General features: G+C 34.1%; 1 pseudogene; it reads right to left on the reverse strand.

The window, feature by feature from the left end:
• On the reverse strand, positions 1-4312 carry LOC116109746 (annotated as a pseudogene).
• Between the last annotated feature and the right edge of the window lie 3647 nt (positions 4313-7959).

Here is a 7959-nt window from a genome sequence, read left to right on the forward strand (position 1 = left end):
CAGAAAATAAATCAAGGATAAAGCTCAATGAGAGACCTTAGACCTAGTATAGGATTTATCTTATAGTGAGTGAAACCAGCTTCTAAGAAGAGCTTCTTCCACTCTTTGACGCTCCGTTCTTTGCCTGTGTTGAACACAGACATCATTAACATGTTGAAGCATAGTTGTGTTTCCATTGACTCTCTACTTGATCTTCATTCCGATGGTCAGTTCTATTATGATCACCTTCCCTCCCTTTTCTTTGCTTGGAATCACTTCTCTATACCTTTTTGATATCTTCAAGCTCTCTTCATCACCCCAGTCATGCAAAATCCACTGTATTTTCCCATAATTATTTTATATTCACTGTTACTCGCTGTTAAAAACCTGTAATCTGAATGCAAATCAACATAGTTACTCCTGAAAATGTTATGCTATGAATTATGAGAGTAGTTCTCTGCAATTTATTTGATTTTGTACTGGTAGAGTAGGAATGTTGGATACAAATAAGAATAAATATATTTGGTATGGTGAACGACGTCGTTCACAATATAGTGTTGTAGTGGCGATTTGGGACGGGATGGTTTGGAATTGGTGAAAGACAGTTTGGTAATATCACATCTCAGAACCCAACCGTATTTACAACGTTCATTTAAAGTGGAATCTGAAATTTATGAAAGCAAATTTCCATCTAGGATGATGGTATGGATCCCGTATCCGTGGAAATCATAATGAAGGTCCTTTATTGAGCACTGCATGTGTCAGTTCATGGACGACAAGTGATAGTATTGAGATAAAGATGACGTTTCTGTTTAATTTTCTTTAACATATTTTGAAGGCTATTTAAGCCTGTAGAGAGGGCATTGAAAAGTACATGGAGATTTTTCTCTCATATATATCAATTGGGAATGGGAGCCCATATCTAGACCTAGAAACGGATGGGCTGGGCGGGTACGGGTTGGTAAGGTATGGGTAAAATGGGTATCGGTAAAAAGGGCAAAAAAAATTTCACGCGGTAAAAATGTTAACCCATACTCGCCCACCCGAGTACGGGTCACCCGCAAAAATGAAGTTTTTCAAATTTTTTTTTTTCATGCTTTTTGTTATTCAAATTTCAAATTCAAAATGTATACTGTATAATTTTGGAAAACATTAACATCGGAAGATTTGGCACCAAAACAAAATCAGGTTTAGCACCGCCACCATACCATTACCAAAAAACCAATGGCTCTTGATGATAATCAATGGGCATGACACCCCAGTTTTTTTTTTTCCCATTTATTATAATGGCCCACATCGATCAATAACTCTCATATAACTTAAATCTTTGCTTTTGTTTTTTAAGGCTACTCTTGTTCTTCTGGTGACTCAACTTCTTCATCTCAAAACCAAAACTTTGATTATGTGGAAACGATATACTCAATCAGTTCCCCTCCTCAATATATTTAGCTGACCAGAACCAATTGAGCTGGAGACTAACAGCTATATACAAACAACTGTGGAAGATGAAGATCTGGCGGAGTTGAGGGTCTGCCTGGACACGCTCTGGTCTTAAAGACTCAATTTCTTTATTGCAAGTTTTATCTCTAAGTTTTTCTTTTCATTTGTGTTTTCCAATTTCCATTTTCTTCCTGTACAACACAAGATGTGCATACGATTTATAGAAAAAAAATATTTCATCAACGAAATTTAATAGAGAAATTTCATAATGACTCTCTCCTCTACTCTGCCAAACCCAACACCAACACAAAGATTGAGCTAACCCCTGCGGCGATGGCGTGAGACGATGAGAGTGAGAGAGATTGTCAGATTCAGAGCTGCTATCGTACTGCGTGAGACGTCGTCCATCGGAGTGAGAGAGATTGAGTGTTGTGTTCGTCAGCATGTGTTTGAGAGCTACTATGTTGTGTCGTCTAGTGTTGAAACTGTACATATTACTGTTGGAGTTGTCGACTACTTCAGCAGTAATGGGTAACGGAGACGCACTCGGGGGCCCGCTGCCCGGTCAGCCGGCGGGGGTCGCGGGGCAGCGCCCCCGAGCCCGTAGGCGGTTTTGGGCTTTTCCATGTATAACCGCTGTAGGATTCCTTTTAAGTTATTAATTCCTTTTGAGTTGGGCTTAGGATAGGAATTCTTGTAAAACTAGGTTAATCTCTAAACCTAGTATATAAACATTCTTTTCTCTTGTTATGTGTGTGAGAACAATTATTCATTGTAAACGAGAGAGGTGAGGCATATTGCAATAATATTGACTCAGCTGGACGTAGCCTACATTGGGTGAACCAGGGTAAATCACGCGTATTACATTCTTTGTTTACTGTTTGTTTTGTTTAACTATTATTATTTTGTTCCTGTTGCTTCTCTATTTCGTTCAATTACATTGTATATGTTATAGGTTCTATTACTTAAGAAATATTGAGTTTAAGTCTTTTTCGTTTGCTAATACAGGTAATTACTGGATTTCTTATTCGATCGGTAGTTACAAAGTTTCTAAGGATTAGTTAAGATAGCGTAAACTAGTTCGAACGCTCTCGATGATAAAAAAAAAAAAGTTTGTTCAAATTACGTATGATATTCAGTTTTTAAATTATTTTTATCACAAATCATTATTTTTTTCATAAACCAACCTTATAATGTTGGTTTTTTATCAAAAGTTCAAAAAAGTATTGTCAGAAATTTGAGCGAACCTCCTAGTGGTTTGTAAATCGGCTCTTAATTGTCTTGCATTAGTGCTACTTTTGCTAATCTATGATTTGACAGACAAATTGTAAACAGATACAACTAATTAATTTGTTGCATTCGTTTGAAAGCCATTACAATTTCGTATAATCATACACCAAAAGATAAATAACACGACGGCAATACACGCTGCCACAACACAATTCCATGAAAATTAATACAGTACATTACCACTCACGAAACATGAATTAGAAATGAAATATTACACAGAAATACTAGCAGAAAATAAATCAAGGGTAAAGCTCAATGAGAGACCTTAGACCTAGTATAGGAGTTATTATAGTGAGTGAAACCAGCTTCTAAGAAGAGCTTCTTCCACTCTTCGACGCTCCGTTCTTTGCCGGTGTTGAACAGAGACATCATTAACATGTCGAGACATAGTTGTGTCTCCGTTGACTCCTCACTTTGATCTTCCATTCCGATGGCCAGGTCTATTATTATCACCTTCCCTCCCTTTTCTTTGCTTCGAATCGCTTCTCTACACCTTTCTAATATCTTCAAGCTCTTCATCACCCCAGTCATGAAATCCACTGTATATTTCTCATAATTAATTTATATATTCACTGTTAGTCGTGTGTTAAAAACCTTAATCTGAATGCAAATCAACATAGCTAGTAGTGAAAAGTTATGCTATGAATTATGAGATTAGTTTCTCTGCAATTTAATTTGATATGTATTGGTAGGGTAGGAATGCCGGATACAAATAAGAATAATATAGTGTGTATGTCACACTGTATGAAAAACCAAAAACTAATTAAGATTGATTTCAAATTAAGCATGAAGAAACTAAATTAATGGAAAATTACGTATAATTGTTTACCTTGAGTAAGACTGCATCAGCCGAAGGTATTGCCTTAAACATGTCTCCTCCAAGAAAATTCAAGTTCTTAGTCCCCTGCAAATTATCAACAACATGTGGGAGATCAAAAACAGTGCATTGAATCTCTGGAAAAGCATTGGCTATGATTTCGGCCATAGTTCCAGTGCCACCACCCACATCAACCAGAGACTTCAACCCCTTAAGCACCTCTCTATGGTCTTCAATCAAAACTCTCGCTACCAGCTGAGAGTCACTGACCATGGCATGATAAAAAGTGTTTTTAAATTTAGGTTCATCAGCCACACAACCCCAAAAGTTTTTCCCATTAGTTGTTTCAAATGGTGTGGAATCATCATTCTTGAACCAAGCGCTCAAGGAATGGAAGGGACTAACTATGAGTGGATCAAGAATGAGAAACACAAATGGTGCAGCCCTAAAGGGTGCATCCTTAAGGAGGAGTCGAGAAGAGGGTGTGAGAAAATACTTGTCTTCTTGGTGATCAATTTTGCCGACTTTTCGTTGAGAAAAGAAGCCGGCAAGAACTAAGACACGCATAAGACGGTGAATGCCGTGGGCTTTATTTGGGTTCACGCCGAGTGCGGAAACGATTTGGGAAAGAGTCATGGGTTGGCCATGTTTGTGGATGATATCTGGAATGCCCAGTTGAATGGCGCATTTCACAGACATGCAATTTACATAGTTCAATGAATAATTCCACACTAGAGCTTGAGCTTCAAGAAGCTCACTAGCACTCTCAACATGAATCGAACCCATAATTAATATCGAAGGTGATCGATATGGAAAAATCTTAGACCCTGATAATTCTGCCAGAAAAGAACTCTTCATATATAGTATTTGATGGTAGTGTAAATGGGGAGCTTTAATGGTTGTTGAAGATGTGACGTATTTTACTGAATCTCACTTTTTGTTTAACGAGCATTAGTAGAATTGTTCCTTGTCTTTCACGTGGATGTTAATCAAAATTAAGATCAACAATTAATTATTTCTAGATCATTTTCAGATCCCTGCACAATATTTGAAATTTTAGTGATTTCTATTAGGTGTTCAAAAAAATACAAAAATTGAACTAAATCGATAATCAAATAAAAAAATTGGTTAACAAAATAACAGTTTGGTTACGGTTCAAAAAAATTAAAAAATTAGATTTTTGATTTTAAAAAAAATAAAAAATGGTTAACTGAAACTGGTTTTTTAAACCGATTATATATATAAAATAAAAATTATATATTAAATAAATAATGGTCAAGGCCCTCCTTTTATCCCACACACACGTACACCCACACAGATTCTAACATCATCTAAAAGGGCTAGTGAATATTAAACAACAATAATATTTTTAATGTATTGTTAGTACTTATCAATGGATATGTATGAATGTTTAATTTTTATTTGGATATCTATTGTTTATATTTATAATTTAATTTAAAAAAAAATAAAAAAAAGTTTTATAAAAAAAAGGGAACGTTAAACCAGTTTAATTTCGGTTTGAAAATTTTTTCAAACCAAAAAACTAATTCGGTTCAAAAAAATCAATTAACCGTTTTTTAACCACCCTAATTTCTATCACATGGATATATGTAGTATATGAGAAGATGAAGAGGATACCAAAATTGTCCAAGTAAATCGGACCTCAGTATGATTTATGCTTCTATTATTGCTTTTAGATACTAATACAAATGCCTGCAGTTGTGCAAAACTGCAAATAAGAGAGAAATTATGTAATAATTATTATATATAAATTTCCATCTAGAACGATGGTCTGGACCCTTTATCCATGGAAACATAATGAAGCTCATTAATTGAACACTGTATGTGTCAGTTCATGCATGACAAATGATAGTATTAGGATAAAGATGACGTTTCTCTCTTTAATTTTCTTCAAGAGATTTTTAAGGCTACTTAAGCCATTAGAGACTAGAGAGGGCCTTGAAAAGTATCTGGAGATTATTTTAATTTTTTCTGGTAAGTTCTGGAGATTTTTTCTCTCAGTGTCATATCAATTGCGAATGGGAGCCCATATCCATCTCTTTTTACAGTCTTATCCTCCTTCCTCCAATCTTTCATCTAATCTCCTTAATCATATTATCATTACAAAGTAAAAATAAGTAATTTTACATGGAGCAATGCTACTAGATAAGTATACCAAATTCATTTATCGAATAATATGAGGTAATCCTGATTATTGATTAATATTAATTCATAATTAATCAATAATTAATATTTTATTACATCATTAAGTGCATGAATTTGATATACTCTTTTTAATAATTATATTATTTTCCTTCTACTTGATAACTTTATTGGTCTATTTATCTACGTGGCAATTAAGATGAGGGTCGAATAGGGATTGAAAGAGGGGCATTTATAATATCTTCCTTTATAATATTTTTCAGCTGGGCCGTGAATCTTAACAAATCTCCTGTGTCTGTTCCCTGGCCCATTGCTCGACCTTATTTATTTATTTATATATTTTATCATCTTTAACATGTTTTTTAAATAAAAAAAGATTTACCATATGTGAAATTAATTAATATTTTTGACCATCCAACGGGGAAAAAAAAATACTGTTTTAATTTTTAAAATGACCTTCATGTGATTTATATCTAATTTCCCTTTGGTGACATACTTTTTATATAATAATTAAATTATGTGGTCCAGGCCAATTTATCAAGTAAATTGTGGATGAGGAAGATAGGAAAGTTAACTACCATTGGGTGACCTAATGATAAAAAAATAAAATATGTTTTATGAACTCTTGAGTTTGACTCTTCTCAAGCACTAATAGAGGTGGTTATTGAGATTCTTATCAAACTGACGGTTTCAAGGGCTTAGAAGATTAGTTGAGATATGCGCAAACGGGTCTGAATGCCCTTAAGTGATAAAAATATATATATATATATAGGGCAAATGGGGCTTTTTAATTTTAATTAAAAAAGATAGGGGTGATTTATTATGATATAGATGTGCAGATAAAAATTAAGATCAATCTTATATATGGTTACAGTAAAAATGAAGAGTCAATTCTAACTACTTCATCGGACAAACATATAAAAAATATATATTCTAGTTCATGTAGGGTTTGGGCATTTTGGTGTTTAGTGCTTACACGATGCTGCTATGACATTATAAATTATATATATAGTGTCACTTAGTAAAAAAAAAAAAATCAATAAACAAGACTTGCAAGATCTCATCTGGAATCGCTTCTCTACACTTTTTTGATATCTTCAAGCTCTCGTCATCACCCCAGTCATGCAAAATTCATTGCATATTTTCCCATAATTAATTTATATATTCACTGTAAGTGGCGGATCCAGCCACTTTTTGGATGGGCCATGACCCATCTTCAATTTTTTTTTTTAATATTAATATGTAAATTTATATATTTTGGCCCACCTTAACAAAAATATTAATGGACAAAAATAGTAATGTATAATAAATTTTTATTTTGGCCTATTCTAAAAGAAATTTTTGGATCTGTTACTGTTTACTATTACTCGCTGTTAAAAACCTATAATCTGAATGCAAATCAATGTTACTCGCTGTTAAAAACCTTAATCTGAATACAAATCAACATAGTTAGTCGTGAAAATGTTATGCTATGAATTATGAGAGTAGTTCTCTGCAATTTAATTTAATTTGGTATTGGTAAGGTAGGAACGTTGGATACAAATAAGAATAATATATATTTGGTCTGGTGAACGACGTCGTTCACAATATAGTGTTGTGGTGGCGATTTGGGACGGGATGGTTTGGAATTGGGGAAGGACAGGCTAATAATATCATATCTCAGAACCCAAACGTATTGACAACGTTCATTTAAAAGTGGAATCTCGAATTTATGAAACCAAAGTGCTAACCTTACATTTCGCTTAACCTTGGTGAGAACATGTGGTTTACTCTAATTATTATATATATAAATTTCCATCTAAGATGATGGTATGGATCCCTTATCGATGGAAATCATAATGAAGGTCCTTTATTGAGCACTGCATGTGTCAGTTCATGGACGACAAGTGATAGTATTGAGATAAAGATGACGTTTCTGTTTAATTTTCTTTAACATATTTTGAAGGCTATTTAAGCCTGTAGAGAGGGCATTGAAAAGTACATGGAGATTTTTCTCTCATATCATATCAATTGGGAATGGGAGCCCATATCTAGACCTAGCAAACGGATGGGCTGGGCGGGTACGGGTTGGTAAGGTATGGGTAAAATGGGTATCGGTAAAAAGGGCAAAAAAAATTTCACGGGTAAAAATGTATAACCCATACTCGCCCACCCGAGTACGGGTCACCCGCAAAAAATGAAGTTTTTCAAATTTTTTTTTTTCCATGCTTTTTGTTATTCAAATTTCAAATTCAAAAATGTATACTGTATTAATTTTGGGAAAACATTAA

This window comes from Pistacia vera, unplaced genomic scaffold (genome assembly GCF_008641045.1).
Source record: "Pistacia vera cultivar Batoury unplaced genomic scaffold, PisVer_v2 Contig59, whole genome shotgun sequence".
Lineage (NCBI taxonomy): Eukaryota > Viridiplantae > Streptophyta > Magnoliopsida > Sapindales > Anacardiaceae > Pistacia > Pistacia vera.